Source organism: Eutrema salsugineum, unplaced genomic scaffold (genome assembly GCF_000478725.1).
Source record: "Eutrema salsugineum unplaced genomic scaffold, Eutsalg1_0 scaffold_3, whole genome shotgun sequence".
NCBI classification, from domain to species: Eukaryota; Viridiplantae; Streptophyta; class Magnoliopsida; order Brassicales; family Brassicaceae; genus Eutrema; species Eutrema salsugineum.
Genome location: NW_006256756.1, coordinates 5,517,372 through 5,539,080, shown reverse-complemented (window position 1 = coordinate 5,539,080; position 21,709 = coordinate 5,517,372). Strand labels below are relative to the sequence as shown.

Genomic DNA, 21,709 nt, shown 5'->3' with positions numbered 1-21,709 from the left:
TTATTCACTAATGAGAATTAGTCTTGATTAAGTAATTTGGAAAGAGATTTCTGTCATGAGAATGAAATTAATCTGCTTTGGAAGTCTAGACTAAAGAATTGCAAGTGTTGCATTGTTTTCTTAGCATCATGAGTTAAGCATTGAAAGCACCCTGATCAATGATCACATCTAGAGGTTTAGCTTTCTCTTTATTTGAATTTGAGTGTTTGTTTAGTTTCTCTTGCTTGTTTAATTCTTAATTACTACTTGTTCTTGTTTGCTTTATGTTTTTAGATCACCTTGTTACCAACTCATCTGTTTAGTTAGACTTGGATTAAGAATCGATCCTCATAGTCTTAGTGTCTAGAATCTCTCCATTTGGATTGATACCTCAAGTGCTACAATGACATGAGTAGTTGAGGAATTGATCAAGGATTGAAAATTCATACTATCAATTTGGCGCCGTTGCCAATTGGAGATTCATTCTAGCATTAGGACTTTGGATCTTCTTGAGATCAAGTCATTTTTTTTTGTTTTACTGATTACCTTTCAAGTGTTGTCTTTGTTTTCAGGTGTATGAACACCAGAAGTGAAGAAAGAAGACAACGAGAAAGAGCTGAGCACATTGAGAGGTTGGGTATGGATCAAGGGCAACAGGCTCATGGTGGTAATGGAAACCACCAGAATCAGCAAGACCCACCACCTCCACGTCCAAGACAAGTTGTGGGAGCTGGTGATGAGGCCAATGCTCAGGGTCAAAAACATGGGATTCAAGCTCCAACACCTGAAAACGATTTTGAGATCAAGTCTGGCTTGATCAGCATGGTGGAATCAAACAGGTTCCATGGCTTGGCAGTAGAAGACCCACTAGATCACATTGACAACTTTGATAGAGTTTGTGATCTAACTAAGATGAATGGAGTGAGTGAGGACAGTTTCAAGTTGAGGCTGTTCCCTTTTTCTCTAGGAGACAAAGCTCATCAGTGGGAAAAGTCTCTACCTCAAGGATCAGTCACAACATGGGAGCAATGCAAAAGAGCATTTCTAACCAAGTTCTTCTCTTCATCAAGAATAGCAAGGTTAAGAAATGAAATCTCAAGTTTCATTCAGAAGAACCATGAATCATTTTGTGAGGCTTGGGAAAGATTTAGAGGGTATACCATGCAATGCCCTCACCATGGATTCTCAGATTGTCAGCTGCTAAGTACCTTCTACAGAGGTGCTTTACCAAAGGTCAGACTCCTCTTGGACACAGCTTCAAATGGTAATTTCATGACCAAGGAAGTCAATGATGCCATGACCCTAGTGGAGAATGTAGCTCAAAGTGAAGAGCTTTATGGATCAGACTTTGGAAGGAATTCAAGAGGATCTGTGAGTGCTGAAGAGGAAAGGACAAGGAAAGACATCAAGTCTCTCAATGAGAAGCTAGACACACTTCTCTTAGCTTCTCATCAGTCAGCCAACATTGTTAGAGATGTGAATCATGTGTTTCAAGACACATTTCAAAGGGAAGACATCACAGCTGAGGTGAACTTTGTAGGTGGCCAACAAGGTTACCAAAAGGGCTTTACCTGCTACAAGAATCCCCCAAACCAGAACTTCTATCCTCAAAACACTCAACAACAAGGTTTTTTCTCTCCCCAACAACAAAGTCTCCAACAGAACTCAGAGAATAAGGATCAAGAAGTGCAGAACCTGCTCCAGAAAATCCTCAAAGGTCAAGCAAGTGGTGCCATAGACTTCAACAAGAAAATGGCAGAGATTAACAACAAGGTGGATTGCACTTATTCTGATCTTCTAACTCAACTTTCAACCTTGGCTTCCAAAGTCAAGACTCTAGAGAACAACAAGGGCCACTGCAGTTCTCAAGCTCAAAGATCTTTACCAGGGACATCAATTGCACATCAAACAGAATACTGCAATGCAATCCTCTCAAATGATGAGAATCATGCTGCTGTCCAGGAAATTGAGGACCTTCTCCATTGATAGTAGAAATTTTTCAATCCTTGATCAATTCCTCAACTACTCATGTCATTGTAGCACTTGAGGTATCAATCCAAATGGAGAGATTCTAGACACTAAGACTATGAGGATCAATTCTTAATCCAAGTCTAACTAAACAGATGAGTTGGTAACCAAGATTATCTAAAAGCATATAACAGAACAAGCAAGAACAAACAGTAATTAAGAATTAAACAAGCAAGAGAAACTAAACAAACACTCAAATTCAAATAAAAAGAAAGCTAAACCTCTAGATGTGATCATTGATCAGGGTGCTTTAAATGTGAATTCATGATGCTAAGCAAACAATGCAACACTTGCAAATCTTTAGTCTAGACTTCCAATTCAGATTAATTCATTCTCATGACAGAAATCCCTTTGTTAATTACCAATTCAAGACTAATTCCCATTAGTGAATAAGCAATTAACAAGCATAAGGTTCCAAGTCTAACATGACCAGACAGCCTCTTTGTGCATCAAAATAAGAGCTAAGAAAGACTGAATCTTATACAGAAAGATAAAGCAAGCATCACATGATCTCAAATTCCAATTAACTTAGAACTCTAATCTAGATTAATCCTCTCATGAAGGCACTAACCTCTACACTAATCCATTTTCAAACAAAATCATCATTTGTGAAATATGAATCAATGAGCATTAAGAAACAGTTCTAATATGCCATTCATGCATTTAACAATCATTCCCATGACATTAATGCATAAACCCTTAGTTAGCTTTCATTCAGGCATTTCATCAAACACTTTTGGTGCATGAAAAACCCAGATTCTAGACCCAAGTGATGTGCAAGGATCTAGCATTAGGATCAGCTAACTAAGGAAAGGAGAAGAGAATCTAAGCTTAAACAATCATTAATCTACATCTAAGCACCCTAATCTACACACCTAGAAGCTTAAAAGATGACTACTCACTAATCATGAAGAACACATCTAATCTTTTGCAAGAGATGATGTTAATCATGATTAGAAGCAGAAATGAGATGATGAGATGATGAGAAACAGACTTAGATTGATTAAATCCTTGAGATCTCTCTTAATCCAAAACGTTTTTACACTAAAAAGGAAAGAAAACTAGAGAGAAACTAAGAGAGAAGATGATATCCAGGGTTTTTCTCCCAAAAAAACTATATATACCTAGTGCTAATGGACCGGGTCAGCCCAGGACAAACTGGGTACTGACCCGGCTCAGTTGGGTCAAGTGGAAATCCTGCGGGTCAGTCAAGTATGTCCCAGGTCGCACACCTAAGTCGCAGTAGATGAAGACTTGTCTTGTGAAGCCTGAATCGCCTTGTCTTAGCCGCACGCCTAAGTAAGAGTGTTTTGCGAGTGTTGCTGCGGCTTGGTCTCCTTCCTCTCCAACTTTGGTGAAGGAAGCTTCGGTGCTTGGGAAGTGTAAGACTTCCTGGAGGGCACATCTTTGCAGTGCATGTACACGACCAGAGAGAGGCGTCTAGACATGTGTCCATTCCGGAGACCATATCTTTCTGCTCATAGATCCGAATTGAATGCTCTTGGACGTTCTGGAAAGAAGACTCAAATGTCTCTGGTTCTCATGAAGGACCCGGAAACTAAATCGGCCTGGAAGTGCACCGTCCTTCGCATCCTTTAGAACTGATCTGCTCGGTCCGGAATACCTGCGAGACTGGGGTCCCTTCCGACAAGCTTATCTCTCTGCTCACGCGTCCGAATTCCACGATTCTACTTTCTAAGAGACCGTGATGCAATGCTCTCCAACTTCTATGAAGCACCCGCCGTCTGAATCGGACCGGAAGGCTCCCCGGACAGGCGATCATTCAGGGGTATCGGATTGCTCCGGAATGAGTGCGAGACCTGTTCGTCTTCCGATTACCATATCTTTCAGTTCCGTGGTCCAAATGCCTTGATTCCAACTGTTATGAACTCTTGACTCAGTTATCGCCAACTTTATGAAGACTCCGACAGCTGAATCTGCCGGCAAGAGCTTCCGGTGACGCGATTTCGGAAATGTATCTGCACCCGGGAATTTTGGCCGAGAGACTTGACCGCGGTACGTGTTTTGGCCGAGAAAGCTACCCGCGGGAAGGATTTGGCCGAGAATCTTCGGCCCATCAGTATATCATTTTGCCGAGAAACCCAAAATTGCTCCTTTTCACCATTTTTGATCATTTCAACTCCATTTCTTCATCTGAATCACATCCTCCACTCCAAATAAACTCCAAAAGCACCTGTTTAACACTCCAAAACATGCAAAACTCTCTTGGCCCTAATGCAATCTCCTAAGTCCTAAAACAATGCTTAAACACCTAAAATGCATGCAAATGAGACATGATTTGGACTAGAATATGTACATTAAATGATGCAATTTATGAATATATCATCCATGGCAATGTCTCAAGTGAAAAATGCCTGACAAAAGATGATGAGGACGCCATCATAGATGAGTTTGAGTTCCTGTTCAGTGATCTCAATGAGGACATTGAGAAAGAAGGTGGGGAGGCAGCTTCTTTTGATATGAGAAAGAATGATTCTGAGATTACTGAAAGAAAGGATCAGAGAATGGTTCAAGGAAGGACATCTGATGGAGTCTCTAGCACTGGTTCAAGAAGGGTGAAACCCAAATCAATTCCCAAGCTAGGTAATCCAGGAAAGTTGTCCATCTCATGCTCTCTTGGAAGTTTGAAAGTGGACAATGCTTTATGTGATTCTGGATCAAGCATCAGTGTAATGTCTTTAGACATGGTGGAGAGACTAGGGATCAAGAGTCTTAAGCATCACCCCATGTCAATTACCTTTGGAGATTCATCCTCAAAGAAGCCATATGGAATCCTTGAAGACTACCCATTAAAGATTGGTGAATGCACAGTTCCAACTGATTTTGTAGTCATGAAGATGAAAAAGACCAAAGAGCTACCTCTTCTGCTTGGAACACCATTTCTGAACACCACAGGAGCAAGGATGGACTTTGATACTCAAAGAGTGGTGCTTACTAATGTAGATGATGAAGTATCTTATCCCCTTAAACCTCCTCTTGCTGGGTTTTGTGGGGTTATATCTGATGATTCTTATGAGCTGAAACACTATGAGATGAAGTATGTGGGGGAGTATTGGAACTATAGAAGAAGCTCAACCCCTTGCATCTGTTGAGAAGAAGAAAGAATCCTTAGTAAGACCTGATCTTGAGTTTGAAGGAGATTTCTTTAGTGATGATGAAGCTTGCTTGGAATATTTTTCTCCCACACCAAGTGAGAAGGAAGTCAGCCGCAACAAAAGCAATGGTTCAGGGTCTCAAGGCAAGAACCCAACAAGCACCAAATCATTCACTCTTGGGTCCTCTTCTCAGGTGATAAAGCTCACTCCATGGAAGTTTGATGGTGGAGCTGTGGAATACAAGGTTAAAGGCATTGGAGGATCAAAACCTTTTGCAAAAGTCAGGGCAATCATCACACAAGAGCTCATAGACAAAGGATCTGATGGTGTCCAAGAGCTGATGAACAAGGACCTAATGCTTGAATTCATGGACAAGACAAGGAGCATCAAAGCTCCTCCTCTCACTCACTAAGAAAAGACTATGAAAAGTCAAACTTAGTGACTTAAAACAAAGTGCTCTTGGGAGACACCCCAAGCTTATCCTTTGTAAATATTCTTTTTAATGCTTTCTCTTTGGTGTTTTTAGGATGTTTTGATGTGTCTTGTGGAGTGTGTTCAGGTTACAGATGACCTGGTGTTCTTTAGCCTCCTGAGATTCACAATTCCACTACTCATTTCCATCACAAACAAATCTGGTAACACTCCAAACTCCTTGTACATATGCATCTAGTTCTTTATTTCTCATTTTGCATCTTTCTTGCTTTTGCCTTTCACTCCTCTCTTATGCTTTTATAACACAAGGGACTGTGTTATTTAAGTGTGGGGGAGGGGTTTTGTGTTTACTAATCATGTTTTCTCTTGTTCTTATTTTGATTTGCATCTTGACTCTGCATATAAAAACCAAAAAATTGAAAAATCAAAAAAAAAAAAAAAATTTTACAAAAAAATGATCATGTAGTTGCATTCACATTTTTTTAGGATTGAGTCTAGTTTGCATCATATAGGTTGCATCTTGCTGGGAGTAATGATAGTTTTTCCTTGAGAGTACATGACTTTGAAAATTTGGACCAAATATGCTTGTGAAATGATTTATGTGCTTGCAAGGCTTGAAATAATTTGAATCTGAGAAGCAAGTTTGAATTGAACTCAACTCTAATAAGTGAAAACCCTGAACTTGACTTGAAATTATCATTTAATGCATTGTTTGAATAAGCTTGTGGATACCAATATACATATTTGAGCTAGAATCCTGTTTTTACCATCCTCTTCCTTAGCTCAAATAGCTGAATCTGCATAATAGATCAGTTTTCCTCACCCTGAACCCATCCTTCCTTCAAGCCAAATGTTTGTGTGTGATTGAAAGACCACCTTGGATCAAACTTAGCAGAAAGTGTTAGGTTTAGAGCGACAAGGGCAAGTCTCATTGAGTGTTAAGTTCCATCATCAAGGAGCTGAGAGATTTGGCAAGAACTAACTGTGGGGGGATACTTGTTGGTGAGTGGAAAAAGGAGAGTGGTGAGAACTAGGGGATAGAAAAAAAAAAGAAAAGAAATCAGTCTTGGAGTTTTGAGTCAAAGAAAGGGAGCTCTAGTGTTTTGAAAAGAAAGAGTCTAGCCTCTAAGTGAAAGGAAAAGAAAAGAAGCCAAAGAGCTCAAATGTTTTAAAAAGAAAGAAAAAGAGGCTAGAAGTTAAAAAAGAAAGTGAAAAAGAGCTATGTAAAGTTTGAACTCCAAGACTTGAGTGTGAAAATGAAAAGTGAGTCCCCTAGTGAGAGGAAAATGAGTGTGGAAAGTGAGGTTCTTGAGAGGTTGAGCAAGTGAGAAAGCTTTGAGTAGAGTGTGGGGTGGGATGAGTCCTTGCCCTTGTATGCATAGGTTGCTTTTTACCTTTAGCATTCTGCCAAAGTTTGATCATTCATAGAGAGATCCCCTTGCTGCATTGAACCCACTTAGGCGCTGATGAGACCATTTTAGTCTCATTACCTCACCCTAGCCAAACTTTGCTTGTTTGAACACTGCATCATTTGATCCACTTGGTAAAGAGCTTAATGAATGTCAAAGAGTTGAGGAATAGGAGAACTTGTGGAGATTACTGTTGAGTTGATACATCAGAGTATGGTCTTGCATTGCATATTGAGCATGAACTTGAATTCTCTTAGTGGTCACTTTTCTCTTTCAAAGGAAAAATGAGCTCCCAATGCATTCAACCTTTTCCTCTCATTTGTTCCTTTTTTGCTTGAGGACAAGCAAAGGATAAGTGTGGGGGAGTTGATATATTCATAAATTGCATCATTTAATGTACATATTCTAGTCCAAATTATGTCTCATTTGCATACATTTTAGGTCTTTAGGCATTGTTTTAGGACTTAGGAGATTGCATTAGGTCCAAGAGAGTTTTGCATGGTTTGGAGTGTTAAACAGGTGCTTTTGGAGCTTATTTGGAGTGGAGGATGTGATTCAGATGAAGAAATGGAGTTGAAATGATCAAAAATTGTGAAAAGGAGCAATTTTGGGTTTCTAGGCAAAATGATGTACTGATGGCCGAAGATTCTCGGCCAAAATCCTTCCCGCGGGTAGCTTTCTCGGCCAAAAACACGTACCGCGGTCAAGTCTCTCGGCCAAAAATCCCGGGTGCAGATACATTTCCGAAATCGCGTCACCGGAAGATCTTGCCGGCCGATTCAGCTTACAAGGTCTTCAGCAAAGTTGAAGATAATTGAGTCAAAAACCCAGGACAGGTTGAATCAGGGCATTTGGAGCACTGAGCTGAAAGATACGGTCACCGGGAGACAGACCTCTCTCGCATCCATTCCGGAGCAATCCGATACTCCTGAATGATCGCCTGTCCGGGGAACCCTCCGGTCCGATTCAGTTGTCTGAGGCTTCATCAAAGTTGGAGTAGATTAGATCACGGTTCGAGAACAAGTGGAATCATGGAATTAGGACGCGTGAGCAGAAAGTTAAGCTCGTCGGAAGAAACTCCTGTCTCGCTGCCGTTTTGGACCAAGCCGATGAGCTCCGAAGAATGCGAAGGACGGTGCACTTCCAGAACGATTCGGTTTCCGGGGCCTTCATGAGAATCAGAGATATTTGAGTCCTCTTTCCAGAACGTCCAAGATCATTCAATTCGGATCTATTATCAGGAAGATACGTTCTACGGAATGGAAACATGTCTAGACGCCTCTCTCTGATTGTGTAAATGCACTGCGAAGATGAGCCCTCCAGGAAGCCTTCCACTTCCCAAGCACCGAAGCTTTCTTTACCAACGTTGTAGATATATGAGTCCTCTCGCCTCTGCAACCAGAATCACTCAATTCGGACAAGTATCTTATGAGTTACACTCTCCGGAATGCGAAGTGGTCCAGACAGCCCTGAATGATGCGAGCTAAGTGAAACATGACACGGTTTGAATGCCACGGGCTGGGACTTGACCGTGGCAACTTTTACACACCTTTGGCGATTGACACGATCTTCATGCCACGGTCTACACTTGACCGTGGCAAACAAACACTTGGCTGGGAGGAACTTTACAAGCATTCGGGTTTTGACACTGTTTGAATGCCACGGTCTAGGACTTGACCATGGCAACTTTTACACACCTTCGGCTTTTGACACGACCACTTGCCACGGGGCTTAACCAAGAGCTACTAGACCGTGGCAATCCAAGAAGTTCATCACCCAAACCCAGAAAAGAAGAGACACGGCCACTAGACATGGTGTAAATCAAGCCATGGCAACCTTGATCATGAAGAATCTGTCCAAGAACTTTGACACTATCAGTTTGCCACGGTCAGTTTGCCACGGTCTGTCCAAGCATCATCTGACCGTGGCAAACCACACCACTATCCATCAAAGCCGGGTCAGGACCTAGTTTGTCATGGGCTGACCGGGTCCGCAAGAGACACTATATATGCTTTTTAGGGTTTTTCCAAGACTTAAGCTTTGTTTTCTCTTGTTTCACTTTCCTTTTTAGTGTAAAAACGAGTTTGATTAAGAGATATCTAAGGGATTTGATCATTCAAAAGCTGTTTCTCATCATCTCATCATCTCATCTTTGCCTCTAATCATGATTAACATCACCTCTTGCAAAGGAAATGGTGTGTTCTTCATGATTAGTGAGTAGTCATCTTTTAAGCTTCTAGGTGTGTAGATTAGGGTGCTTTGATGCTTGATTTATGATGTTTAGGTTCTAGATTCTCATTTCATTTCCTTAGTTAGCTGCTCTTAATGCTAGATCTCTCATTATAAGCTTGATCTAGAGCTTAGGCAAATCTCCACCCACAAGGTGTTTGATGAAATGCCTGAATGAGCTAACTTAAGGGTTTATGCCTTTTTCATCATGGGAATGATTTGTTAAATGCATGAATGACATATTAGAACTGTTTCTTAATGCTCATTAGTTCATATTTCACAAATGATGATTTGGTTTGAAAGTGGATTAGTGTAGAGATTAATGCCTTCATGAGAGGATTAGTCTATATTAGAGTTCTAAGTTGAAATGTTTGAGATCATGTGATTGCTTGCTATGTCTTTCTGTGTAAGATTCAGTCTTTCTTAGCTCTTATTTTGATGCACAAAGAGGCTGTTTGGTCATGTTAGACTTGGAACCTTATGCTTGTTAGTTGCTTATTCACTAATGTGAATTAGTCTTGATTAAGTAATTTGCAAAGAGATTTCTGTCATGAGAATGAATTAATCTGCTTTGGAAGTCTAGACTAAAGAATTGCAAGTGTTGCATTGTTTTCTTAGCATCATGAGTTAAGCATTGAAAGCACCCTGATCAATGATCACATCTAGAGGTTTAGCTTTCTCTTTATTTGAATTTGAGTGTTTGTTTAGTTTCTCTTGCTTGTTTAATTCTTAATTACTGCTTGTTCTTGTTTGCTTTATGTTTTTAGATCACCTTGTTACCAACTCATCTGTTTAGTTAGACTTGGATTAAGAATTGATCCTCATAGTCTTAGTGTCTAGAATCTCTCCATTTGGATTGATACCTCAAGTGCTACAATGACATGAGTAGTTGAGGAATTGATCAAGGATTGAAAATTCATACTATCATGAATCAAGAGAGTAATTAGGGTTTAAAGCTGAAATCCATCATTATCTATCATCTCCATCTTCATCTTCCACCCCTTTGTGAGTTTTAATCAGAGAGATTGAGAGATTGCTGTGTTTAAAGCTGCAAACCCATCATCACCCATCTTCTCTATCTCCATTTCTCATCATTAATCATGCCAATCTTTTCAACTTGCAAAGGTTTAAGAGATATTAGTATGATTAGTGAGTAGTTTAGCTTAATGAGGTTCTAGATGTGTAGGTTAGGGTGCTAAGGTGTTAGATTAGGAGTGCTTAGGGCTAGATTCATTGGTTCATTTCTCTAAATATCTGTTCTCTAGGCTAGATCCTTGCACATCACTTGTGATCTAGATTCTGGGAATTTCATGCACCACAGGTGTTTGATGAAATTCCTGAAAGAGCTGTATTAGAGGTTTAAGCATTTGCTGCATGATGATGTTTTGCTATTTGCTTGAATGATCTTTTAGAACTGTTTCTTAATGCTCATTGATTCATATTTCACAAATGATGATTTGGTTTGAAAATAGATTAGTGTAGAGGTTAATGCCTTCATGAGAGGATTAATCTAGATTAGAGTTCTAAATCACTTGAATCATGTCTCATCATTGTCATTAACATTCCTGATTTAGCATCAAAGCACCCTAGCTAACTATCATGTCTAAAATCTCATGCTTCCATCATCTCATATTCACACCACTTGTCATTTGCTTGTTTAAGTTGATCATTAGCTTTAATTCTTGTTTTAAGTTTGTCTAGTGGAAGTAACATCAAAACCTTACTCATTTGGCTTGAATTAAGAACTGATCCTGCATCTTAGTGTCTACACATGATGGATTGATACCCATTGTACTGCAAAGTGACAAAAAGGATTGATAACCCCTCATTTAGAGCCTTGAAAACTCTAGTTATCAATTTGCGCCGTTGCCGAAGTGTGATAGCATTAAGATTGTGTCATTTCTTGAGATCAAACATTTTCTTTTGTGTTTTCTAATTTCTTTCAAGTTCTTGTTGCGAGTTTCAGGTGCATGAACTCCAGGTCCAGATCAAGAAGCTGTGGTCCACCTTTCCCCTTAAACGACAACATTAATCTTTTGGTTCCAAGAAGGAGAAGGGATAGGCGTGGAAGACAGACTGATCCGGCTGATATGGAAGATCAGAGACAGCATGTAGTTGACATTGAGCTGCAGGCTCAAGAGAAGCAACAGGCTCAGGTGCAACAGGCTCGGGGGCAGCAGGGTAATGCAGCTGGAAATGGAGCTGGTAATGGAGCTGGTCAAGGGTTCCATCAGGGTAATGTTCATCAGGAACAGGTGCATTAACAACAAGCTTATGTCCACCAGGGACAAGCTCCAGCTTATCAGCAAAGGCACCAGGCCAACGTACAGCAAAGACAACAAGCTCACCACCAACAGCCCTTCCAAAACCAACCAAGGAGATATGAGCAGCCACAGGTATATGTTGGGGAAAATGACAGGGCCAATGCTCATCAGTATGGAGCAGGAATTCAAGCACCACCTGTGCAAAACAACAATTTTGAAGTCAAGACATCTTTGCTGAATATGGTTCAAAACTCCAAGTTCCATGGATTGGCAATGGAAGATCCTTTGGAACATTTGGACCAATTTGATAAGGTTTGTGACTTGACAAAGATAAATGGAGTATCTGAGGACAGTTTCAAGCTCAGATTATTCCCCTTCAGTCTTGGTGACAAAGCTCACCAATGGGAGAAGAATCTCCCAAGAGGCTCCATTCAGACATGGGAGCAATGCAAGCAGGCATTTCTGTCTAAGTTCTTCTCAACTTCAAGAACAGCAAAGCTAAGAAACCAAATCTCCAGCTTCACTCAACATAACAATGAGAGTTTTGGTGAAGCATATGAGAGATTCAGGAGCTACACAAACCAGTGCCCACACCATGAGTTTAGTGAGACTTCTCTTCTCAGCACACTTTATAGAGGAGCTCTTCCCAAGATTAGGAACCAGCTGGACACTGCATCCAATGGAAACTTTCTAGGAAAGCAGATCCATGCTGCTTTAGAGCTGGTTGAGAACTTAGCAATGAGCAATGATACATATGGAGAAGACTTTGATAGAACCAATAGGGGTGAGAATTCAAGCAGGGATCAAAGGTATGAGAAGGACTTTAAAACTCTTGAAAGCAAGCTGGACAAGGTGATATTGGCGACTCAAAAGCCAATGCACTTTGTAGGAGAGTATGAGGAACCTTCTCAATGCTTTGAGAACATCAGTGAAGAGGGTCTTACTCAGGAAGAGCTAAACTATATTGGGAATCAGAGGTTCCAAAGGTATCAGTATGCCAATGCCAATCAGAACCTCTCTTAGAGGAATCCCAATGTAGCAAACCCACAAGACCAAGTCTACCCTACCTCTCAAGCTCCACAGAATTTTGTTCCCAAGAACAACTTTCAAGGGTCTTTTCAACCAAAGAATCAGTTTGCTCAGAATCTGGGTTACAGTCAACATCAGCAACCACTTCAGGGTTCTGGTTTCAGTTCACAGCAGCAGCCAAAGGCACCACCAGGGTTTGGTCCATCACAGATCCAGCAGCAGGCGCCGGTTCAGCATCAGTTTCAGTCAGCACCTGTTCAGCAGCAGCCACAGATGGGGTCAGATATGGTTCGGATTCTACAACAGCTGCTTCAGGGTCAACAATTGTTTGCAAGTCAGTATGCATCTATGCAGCAGGACATCAAGGAATTGAAGCAGAATCAGGCATCTAGCTCAAGAAACCAAGGCCAACTTCCTGGTAAGCCTGAACCAAATCCAAAGGAGTATGCTGAGGCCATTACACTGAGAAGTGGCAAAGAGCTACCAGCTGTAGAATACAACAATGTGATCATTGAGGACAATGATCAAACTGAGGGGGAGGCAGCCTTAAAGGATGATCAAGTTGCTGAAAGATCAAGGAAAGAAAAGGGTAAAGAGGTGGAAAAGGAACCTGAACCAGAAAAGCTATATGTTCCACCACCTCCATACCAACCTAAGCTCCCATTTCCAGGGAGATTCAAGAAGCAGCTTGTAGACAAGGCAAGAGCTGTATTTGAGAAGGCTATCAATGAGACACCACTCACAATGCCTCTCATTGATGCATTTCTAATGATGCCAAAAATGGGTAAATTCTTAAAAGATGCTATTCTGAACAAGACTAAAGAGCTTCAAGGTATGGTGGTATTGAGTCATGAATGCAGTGCCATCATTCAGAGAAAGTCCATTCCAAGAAATTTAACTGATCCAGGGAGTTTCACACTCCCTTGTGCTATAGAACCTCTGCTGTTTTCCGGATGCCTTTGTGATCTGGGAGCATCTGTCAGCTTAATTCCATTCTCCATAGCAAGGAAGCTTGGATATAGAGTGTTCAAACCTGATAGGATCTCTCTTGTCCTTGCAGACTGATCAGTTAGGTTACCTGTTGGGATGTTGGAAGATCTGCCTGTCAAGATAGGTGGTTTTGAGGTTCCTACTGATTTCATTGTTCTAGAGATGGATGAAGAACCAGCTGATCCATTGATTTTGGGCAGACAATTCCTAGCCACAGCTGGAGCAATTATTGATGTAAGCGGTGGCATCATTGAGCTGCAACTTGGTAAACAGAAGCTGAAGTTTGATATCAAAGACATGATGAAAAATCCTAGAATAGAAGGGCAATGCTTCCATATTGAGAGAATGGATGAGCTTGCTGATGAGCTCCTAGAAGAGTTAAACACAAAAGATCATCTTCAGATAGCTTTAACAAAGGAACATGAGATCATGGCTACCTTGAGTATGAAACTTTGGAGCTCATGAAGCTTTTAGACTCTCACAAACCAGAGGGGAGCACCAGTTCTTACTTGAACTTGCACTATGAAAGTTCAGAGGCTAAACAAAACCGGTTTAGAAGCTCAATTCTGTCAAGACCTTTCATTCATATCGACCAGGATTCACTCGGTGTTCAACTTGGTGTGGGGGATGACGAAATGCCGAGAATATATCAACTAGCCACACCGAGGGAAATCAGGTCGGTGTCTCAAGATTCTATGCAAGGAGCTGAGTCTTTAAGCCACACCGAGGTCAATTCAGTCGGTGTGCAAGCTCGGTGTGAGGAGGTCCAAAATCCCGAGAAAATATCGACCTCCCACACCGAGGGAAATGAGGTCGGTGTGAACACGGCCGCTGGTTCAGAAATGAGGTTTCAAGAGATGAATGAGGGTATTCAGAAGCAATGCAACAAGGCTAAAGGTAAAACACAAGCAGAGAAGCCACAACAAGCCTCACTAGATGAATCTAGGGCACCTCAACTTGATCTCACACCCCTTCCCAAGGGGCTCAAGTATGCTTTCTTAGGTCTCAATGAGTCTTATCCTGTCACTATCAATGATATGCTGTTAGAGGACCAAGAGCATAGGTTGTTAGAAGAGTTGAGGAAACATAGGAGAGCCATTGGCTACTCTCTGGATGACATAAAGGCTATCTCACCCTCCCTATGCACTCATAGGATTCACTTAGAAGAAGAGTATATGTCATCCATAGAGCACCAAAGGCGTCTTAATCCCAACTTAAAAGAGGTAGTGAAGAAAGAGATTCTCAAACTCCTAGAGGCTGGGATAATTTATCCAATCTCAGACTCTAGATGGGTTTCACCAGTCCATGTGGTGCCCAAAAATGGGGGAATGACAGTAATAATAAATGAGAAGGATGAGCTGATTGCTACTAGGACTATAACTGGACACAGGATGTGTATAGATTATAGAAAGCTCAATGCAGCCTCTAGGAAAGACCATTTTCCTTTGCCTTTTATTGACCAAATGCTAGAGAGGCTTGCAAACCATCCCTTCTTTTGTTTTCTAGATGGTTACTCTGGATTCTTTCAAATCCCCATAGATCCAAGAGACCAAGAGAAGACCACATTCACCTGTCTTTATGGGACATTTGCTTATAGGCGCATGCCATTTGGGCTGTGCAATGCTCCTGCTACTTTCCAGCGTTGCATGATGTCTATCTTTTCAGATCTGATTGAGGAGAAAGTAGAGGTCTTCATGGATGACTTCTCAGTCTATGGACACTCTTTCTCCTCTTGTTTGTCTAATCTTTCTCAGGTCCTGGATAGATGTGAGGAGCACAGCTTGGTGTTAAATTGGGAGAAATGTCACTTCATGGTCCAAGAGGGAATAGTGTTGGGGCACAAGGTCTCAGAAGCTGGAATAGAAGTGGACAGAGCAAAGGTGGAAGTGATGGTGAATCTGCAAGCTCCAAACTCAGTCAAAGGGATAAGAAGCTTCGTTGGGCATGCAGGGTTTTCCAGAAGATTTATCAAAGACTTTTCAAGAATAGCTAGGCCTCTGACTAGGCTGTTGTGCAAAGAGGTTGAATTTGTCTTTGATGCTGACTGTGAGGAAGGTTTCAAGAAGATCAAGGAGGCATTGATCATTGCACCAATGATATGTTCATAATTTGCATCATTTAGGTTGCATATTTCATTCCAAATCATGTTTTATTTCATGCATTTTAGGTCCTTAGGGTTTGTTTTAGAACTTAGGAGTTGCATTAGGTCCCAATGAGTCTTTGCATGTTTTGAGTTTTTATCAGGTGTATTTGGAGCTATTTGGAGCTGAAAAGATGGAATCGGTAACCAAGGGTTAAAAATGGTGAAATTGGGTTTTTGGAGGTTCTCGGCCATTCTCGCGCACCAGGAAGGTTTTTCTCGGCCATTCTCACGTACCGCGGGTGGATTTTATCGGCCAAAATGCGTACCAGCTAATGATTCCTCGGCCAAAATCTCCGGGTGCAGACACGTTTCCGAAATCGCCTGTCCGGGGAACCTTCCGGTCCGATTCAGCTCTCGGGTGCTTCATCAAAGTTAGAGAGGATTGGATCACGGTTCCAGAGCAAGTGGAATCATGAAATTTGGACGCGTGAGCAGAAAGGTAAGCTCGTCGGAAGGAACTCCTGTCTCGCTGCCGTTTTGAACCGACCCGATGGTTCCGAAGAATGCGAAGGACGGTGCACTTCCAAACCGATTCAGTTTACGGAGCCTTCATCAGAATCCGAGATATTTGAGTCCTCTTTCCAGAACGTTTGAGATCATTCAATTAGAAGCTGTGAGCAAGAAGATAACGTTTCCGGAATGGACACACGTCTAGAAGCCTCTTTCTGATTGTGTCAATGCACTGCGAAGACGAGCCCTCCAGGAAGCCTTCCACATCCCAAGCGCCGAAGATTTCTTCACCAAAGTTGAAGATATATGAGTCTTCTTTCCTCTGAAATCGGAATCACACAATTCGGACCAATATCCTGGAAGTTACGCCTCCCGGAATGCGAAGTGGTCCAAGCTGCTCTGAATGCTGCGCGATAGTCTTGCGACCTGGTTAACTCGCAGGCCTGAAGATGAATGCCTGGAAGTTGATGCTGCGAGTTGAGGAGTGCGGGTAAGCTATCACTGGATGAGGTCTGAGGCTCCCGAGCAAGAAAAATGCTAAGTCCACAATCGTGCGACTTAGGCATGCGAGTTGGCCGCGCCTGGAACTAAGCCGCACGATCACTCGCAATCTACACCGACTTGAGCCTGCGACCTGGGAGTAATGGAGACCAACCCGCACACATTCCTGAAGACCCCTGCTACATGGTCGTGCGAGTTAAGGATCAGAGAAGATTTAGCCGCACAAAGACTCGCAATTTACTCCTGGATGGGCATGCGGCTGAATCTACAAGGTTTTATCTCGTTCAAGCTCATCTCCTTGGTTGTGTGATATGTCTATATTTTACATCATTTAGATTGCATTATAGAGTCCTCATCATGTGTTTTCTCATGTAAATTGAGTCTTTAGGCGTCAAAATAGGACTTAGGGCTTGCATTAGGTCCCAAAGAGTTTTGCATGTTTTGAAGTCTTTATTAGGAGCTTTGGAGACCAATAGGAGCCTAAGAAGAGGAACAGAAAAGAAAACGGTGAAGAAAAGGGTCAAAAATGGTGAAACCCGCTTGGAGGAATTTCTCGGCCAAATCTCGCACCGGCTGGTCGGAAACCTCGGCCAAAATATTTACCGGATGCTCATTACCGGCCAAAAACCTTACCGATCGGCCAGAATCGAGTATCGAGTGCAAAAATACCACGGGACAAGTTTTTGACCGAGGCAAGGATTTTTACGACCAAAAAGCTTACCGCGGTACACAGCCCTCGGCCATTTTCCTTACCGCGGGAAGGTTTTTACGACCAAAAGTTGTCCTTGCCCGCGCAATTCAGAGATCAGCAATCCGGGGAACCTTCCGGTCCGAATCAGTTGGCAAGGTCTTCACCAAAGTTGGAGATAATCAAGCAAAGATTCCAGAACAGTTGGAATCATCCAATTCGGATCAGTGGAGAGAAATATATGGCTTCCGGAGCATACACCAGCATTGCGAGTACCCGAGAACTGAACGGCGAACTTCAAAGATCATGGCGGACGGAGCTCCTCCTGTCCGAACCAGCTTACCCGGTCTTCACCAAAGTTCGAGCTTACTGAGTCATCTTGACTGTGGAACTGGTTCCAGAGAAATTGGAGTCGTTTGCTGAAAGTTACTGCTTCCGGAAGGTGACATGGTCGATACAAGCCTAAATGAGTTGCGACACGCGCTAAGTGTTTTCACAAGCCTCGGTATCTTTACCTTGGCATCACTCAAGTCGAGGCTCATATCTTGGAAGTATTCTGGACTAGACCTCGTGCCAAAGCCTTGGCATGATTAGATCGAGGCATGCATACGTAAGAACTGAAGCTGGAAACGACTAAGTGTTGAAAGTACACCTCGGTGTAATGACCTCGGCGTGCATGCCGGACTGTGTTCTCCCAAGCACCTCGACATCATGACCCCTCGACATTTTATCCCGAGGTCCCTTGTCACGAACCCAGAATCAAGAACAGAATGGCTCAAGAACACACACGTGAGGATGGATCAAAGACTAGGGTTCATGCATGTTCTTGACATGTTCTTCACGAGATCTTCATCTGGATCCTGACTCACGTGCACACCTCGACATGAAGACCTCGGCTTCACTTTCCGACACACCGTGGCACTCACCCATCAACCCAAGGAAGCGGTTCAGTACCCGGTTTGTTCCGGGCTGACCCGCGACACTTTCCCTTTGCTATAAATACATTTTAGGACCAAAAACCTAATCATCTTATCTTTTATCTCCATTTACGTTTAAGAACTTGCCTCTTTTGTGAAACCAGATTAATCTAATCCAATATCTCGTTTTTGCATCTGAATCTTGTTCTTTCTTTATTCTTCTTTTATTATCAGCATTAAACTCCTAATCATGACCAGCTACACGTCTTGCAAAGGACTTAGTGAGCTCGTTATGATCAGTGAGTAGTCGTTTAAGCGGCTTTAGATAAGTAGATTAGGGTGCTTTCAAGATAGATTAGTGGGTTTAGGTGTCTAGTCTTGCATGTTTCATTCTTTAACCGACGAGATCTCTAGGCTGGATCCAAGCATATCACTTGAGGTTCAGATCTGAGGCATATCTCGCATCAAAAGTGTTCGTAGAAATGTCTGAATCACTCGGTTAAAGGTTTAAGAGTCTTTCATCGCGAGAGTGATAGTTTGTTCTCTTAAATGACATATTTGAACTGAATCTTATTGCTGATTGATTCGTGCTTCTTAAAAGACATTTTGGTATGAAGGAGGATCAGTTTAGATATTTAATACTTTCATGAGAAGATTAACATGCCTTGAGTTCAAAGTTAAATGAAATCGCTTGACAAAATAATTCATTAACCCATTAGTTTAGCTTGGAAGTACCCGAGTCGATTATCTTGTCTAGAGTCTCTTCCCTTATCGCATATTATCATCATCTGAATCACCTGTTTGTTGTTTGCATCTTGATTAGTTTAAATCTCTGCTTTTATTTAATTTTATTGCTTATTTGCCTGTTAATCATCGTCACCAAACTTTTATCTTCTTGTCTTGACTTAAGTGAACAAATGACATAGGCTAGTATCTCGTTTACAAGCTTGGTTTGACACCCCTTATACTACTTTGACAAGGGGATTGATAACCCTTCTAAGAGCCTCAACATCTTAGTTATCAATTGGCGCCGTTGCCAACTTGTAGGAGCATTATTCTCTTGTTTGTTCTTAAGATCAAGACTTTACTTTCTTTTGTTTTACTAACTCTTTTGCAAGTTCTTGTTTTGTTTTCAGGTGCATGAATACCAGGTCTCGGAGCACAGGATCGCTTTTCCCATACGACGATAACATCGACAGATTAGAAAGGCGAGCTCGCGAGAGAGAACGACACTTTGACAGACTTGGAATGGCAGAACAACAGCGAATGGAGCAACAGGCTCAGGCGGCCGAGCACCAGGCTCAGGCTAATCAGGCGCAGGCAGGAAGAAATGAATAACAAGCCTATGTTAATCAACAATAGGCTCAAAGAAACGAACGGCTTGCTCAGCAAAACCAACACCAAGCGAACAGAAATGAGCAACAAGCCCATCATGTGCATCCGCCACCGCCACAAGTCAGAGACAACATCCTCCAATCTGTGTTGGAGAGAATGACCGAGCTAATGCGCACCAATACCGAGCTGGGATTCAAGCTCCACCAGTTCAAAACAACAACTTTGAAGTTAAAGCTTCCCTGCTCAATATGGTGCAAAACTCCACGTTCCACGGTCTGGCTGGAGAAGACCCTCTCGAGCATCTAGATCCATTTGATCGGGTTTGCGACTTAACCAAAGATAAATGGCGTCTCCGAAGATAGCTTCAAGCTACGCTTGTTCCCTTTCAGCCTCGGTGATAAAGCACACCAGTGGGAAAAGAATATACCGAGGGGCTCTATACAAACCTGGGAGCAGTGTAAACTGGCGTTCTTATCAAAGTTCTTTTCCACATCACGCACGGCTAAGCTCAGGAATCAGATCTCAAGTTTCACGCAGCACAACAACGAGAGCTTTAGTGAGGCTTGGGAACGGTTTAGGAGCTATACTAACCAATGCCCACACCACGGCTTCTCAGATGCATCCCTCTTGAGTACTTTATACCGAGGTGCACTCCCCAAGATCAGAAACCAACTCGACACAGCTTCAAATGGAAATTTTCTTGGGAAAGAGATCAATGCGGCAATGGAACTAGTCGAGAACCTAGCCATGTCCAATGACACGTATGGAGAGGACTTTGATAGAGCAAACCGTACAGAGGGATCTAGTGATGAACAGCATATGAAAAAGGATATAAGAGAGCTTCAGAGCAAGCTTGACAAGGTTTTGATGGCGACTCAAAAGCCAATACACTTTGTAGGCGAGTTTAATGAACAAGGGCCAAGTTTTGACAATGTTAATGAAGATGGTCTAACTCAGGAGGAGCTGAACTACATAGGGAATCAGCAGAGGTATCAGTGGTTTAACAACCACGGCAATAACCCGAACCTCTCTTATCGAAACCCGAATGTAGCTAACCCTCAAGACCAAGTGTACCCTGCTCAACAACACCAAAGCTATGCTCCAAAAACCCCTTTTCCGAATAAGTCCAGCCCAAGCAACAGTTCAGTGGGCAGCAGCACGGCTACACTCAGCAGAATCAAGCAGCTCAGGGTAACAACTTCAACAACCAACCGCAGCAACACAAGTTTCCACCAGGGTTCAATCCGCAGCCGATGGGTAATCAACAACAGATTCAGGGAACGGGTCAGAATCAGATGGGGAACGATGTCTGTGGGATATTACAGCAACTGTTACAGGGCCAGCAAAGGGTTGAGAGCCAGCACGCAACAATGCAGCAAGATATCAGGGAGCTTAAGCAAAATCAGGCATCTACATCATCAAGAGGCCCGGCTTTACCAGGTAAACCGGAGCCGAACCCTAAAGAGTATGTGAACGTCATCACATTGAGGAGTGGTAAGGAATTACAAACTCCAACGCCTAAGACAAAGCTCATTGAGGCCAATGAGCAACTAGAGGGGGAGGCAGCCTCGGATGATGCGCATAAAGAAGAGGTCTTAGAGAAGGAACCGATCAAGGACAAAGGAAAAGAGGTTGAAAAGACAACCGAGCTTGAGAAGCCCTATGTTCCACCACCACCTTATCAACCCAAGATACCGTTCCCAGGGCGTTTCAAAAAGAAAATCTTAGACAAAGCCAAGGCGGTCTTTGAGAAACACTTGGAGAACACACAACTCACCTTACCCATTATAGATGCTTTCTTAGCTATACCCCAGCTTGGGAAGTTTCTAAAGGACGCGATCCTCAACAAGACAAAGGAGCTCCAGGGTATGGTGATACTGAGTCATGAGTGCAGCGCAATAATACAAAGGAGATCTATACCAAGGAAGTTATCCGATCTGGGCAGCTTTACTTTGCCGTGTGCTTTAGGTCACCTGAAGTTTTCAAACTGTTTATGTGACCTTGGAGCTTCTGTGAGCTTAATGCCTTACACGGTGGCCAAGAGATTGGGATACAAAAGCTACAAGCCGGCCAAGATCTCTCTTGTATTAGCTGATAGATCGGTTAGATTACCGGTGGGATTGCTTGAGGATCTACCTTTGAGGATCGGTGAGATAGAAATTCCCACGGACTTCATAGTTCTTGAGATAGACGAGGAAC

General features: G+C 42.4%; 3 non-coding genes across 3 annotated transcripts; all 3 read right to left on the bottom strand.

Annotated features, from left to right (window-relative positions):
• Positions 1-1,056: 1,056 nt before the first annotated feature.
• On the bottom strand, positions 1,057-1,163 carry LOC112085590. Its single transcript, XR_002898892.1, has one exon. It is a non-coding gene; the product is annotated as a small nucleolar RNA R71 (small nucleolar RNA).
• A 10,789-nt stretch (positions 1,164-11,952) lies between these two features.
• Positions 11,953-12,059, bottom strand: LOC112085668. The gene has a single exon (XR_002898968.1). It is a non-coding gene; the product is annotated as a small nucleolar RNA R71 (small nucleolar RNA).
• Positions 12,060-20,014: 7,955 nt separating this feature from the next.
• Positions 20,015-20,121, bottom strand: LOC112085518. Its single transcript, XR_002898822.1, has one exon. It is a non-coding gene; the product is annotated as a small nucleolar RNA R71 (small nucleolar RNA).
• Between the last annotated feature and the right edge of the window lie 1,588 nt (positions 20,122-21,709).